Consider the following 2,299-nt stretch of genomic DNA (forward strand, 5'->3'; position numbering starts at 1 on the left):
TGACCGTGGGAAGGCGCCGGCATGATGCATACACACTGCTACTATTTGAGATCTTGGGGACTTTATATATGTATTTGATATGAAACAGGAAATAAATATTATTGTTTGAATGAAACTACTTTATTTTAAATGAAAAAAATTTATTTGAAAATTTGCGTTGTTACAATTGGTATCAGAGCCTTGGTTTGAGGGATTCGGGTGTACCTTCGGGTGTAACTGAACTCAAACCGAGGATTTGAGGAAAAATCTTTTAAAAATAATAAATACATAAACTTTTATAAATGGTAAAGTGGTAAACAAGAAAGACGCAGTGTGTACGATCAGCCAGCGCCCGAACGGTAAAGATCCCCAGAATACCTTATAATGTTATGTTATGCACTGAATTATGAATTGTTATGCATGCTAGAAGACTAGGTATACATGATAGGACTAGAATGGCCTGTTTTGTGATGCCTTAGTCTAGGGAGGTTGCTTGTATGAGATATTCGGTAGCGTACAGGTAGATAGTGCATACGAGAAGTAGAGTACTCATTATTCGGGGTTTGGGGAGGAAGATTTGGGACGAATACTGACACGGTGTGGTCGGTAGTATTGGGCCCGTACTACCGAAGACACCGGGTCGGTGGAAGACCCAAGTAAGAATCCCTGGATATCGGAGACTGAGTAGGGTTGCGTTATCGAGTACAAATGTACTTGATGGAGTCTCTGATAATTTTATGTTGTATTTCAGAGACATCATGGTTACGACACGCCACAGAGCGAGTTCGAGCGGTATGAGTGACGAGGAGATTCGTCAGATGATTCAGGAGGAGGTAGCTGCGGCGGTTCGGGCTGAGATCCCGGAGATGTTTGGGTCCATTAAGACCACCCTGATGGAGGAGTTTGAGGAGCGGTACGCCGCACTGACTGAAGCTGCAGTCGCTGCCGCTACCGCAGCTGTGGCAGCTGCTAGGCCGCAAGGGGGTGATTCGTTGCTATTCCGGGAATTCAGCAACACGAAGCCCAGGGCTTTGGATAATTACTACATTACCCTGAGCTTGGCTCACTTAAGCCCAGGGCCTAATCCGTAGCCCCAAAGTCTATTAGGAATCAAAGCCCAACACATAGCCTAATTTTCCAAATTGGCCCCAAGCTTGTACATGGTCTTATTATAAGGCCCAACATCATGTAATCATTAAGGCCCAAACCGTGGCCCGTCTATGGCCTAATTTTCCAAATTGGTCCTAAACCCCTTACATGGACCTTACCCTAGGCCCATTAATTTATTCTAGTTCAATTGCTTGCTCTTGGATGGCCCATTATTATCCCAATCATTTAGGACCAATAGAAAGGCCCAACTTAAGTCCAAGTGAAATTAGGGTTTCACATAAAATGACAATTAGGGTTAAGTTTCCTACTTAACCTATTAAGGACTTAATCTTCTAAGGACTTAATCCATTAAGTCCAATATTACTTAGATTAATTTTTGTCAATGATCATTATTTAATATTACAAGTTATTAAAAAAAATTTCATGTAACCCGATTAATTCCCAAATTAGGGTTTTATTGGCATTAGAGTTTTCCAATCCAAATACTAGCCCATTTATCAATTTCTTGGCCTTTTAGGTCAATTAGGGCTTTATTGGGCCTATTAGGCCCACTAGAATATCATTAACCCCATTAGGGTTTTCACTAAGCCCATTAAGCTTCATTGGGCCCATTAGGGTTTAAGTCCCTTTGTCCAAGCATCCAAAAATCAACTACTCACAAGCAAAGGCACAACGCCACCCAACACGACGGTCGGTGGTGGTTTTGAGTTTCTTTTTATTATTCAAATCTCTAATTACATTTTACAATGCTAATCTCCAAAATAACACACTCAACTAAGTTAAACACACACATAGCCACCTTGTGGTGGCCGATGATGGCGAGTGGTAGTGGATGCTGTCCTCGTGGATTCCGACCCAACACAACACATCCATGCTCCTTGATCGTAACATACAACCAGCCACCCACCCGGTGGCTTCGGCATCGGAAACAACAGCACTATCGGCAACAACAGCGGCTAATGGCGGTGTTGACAGCGACAACTGCCATTTCCAATGGTGGTGATGGTGGTTCCTATCCAAAAAAATCACACATAGTACTACATACATAATAAACACATACACACACACAACCACCTCCTATGGTGGTTGGTGGCGGTAAAGGGTAGAAACGGTGGCAGCCACCACCATGAGGTGGTGGCGGTGGGTTTTCCTTAGATTCCCGGTCAGAAATGGTTCATATAACAACACAAATACCGGTAGTAAAGCAAAA

Source organism: Lactuca saligna, chromosome 9 (assembly GCF_052625555.1).
Source record: "Lactuca saligna cultivar CGN05327 chromosome 9, ASM5262555v1, whole genome shotgun sequence".
NCBI lineage: Eukaryota > Viridiplantae > Streptophyta > Magnoliopsida > Asterales > Asteraceae > Lactuca > Lactuca saligna.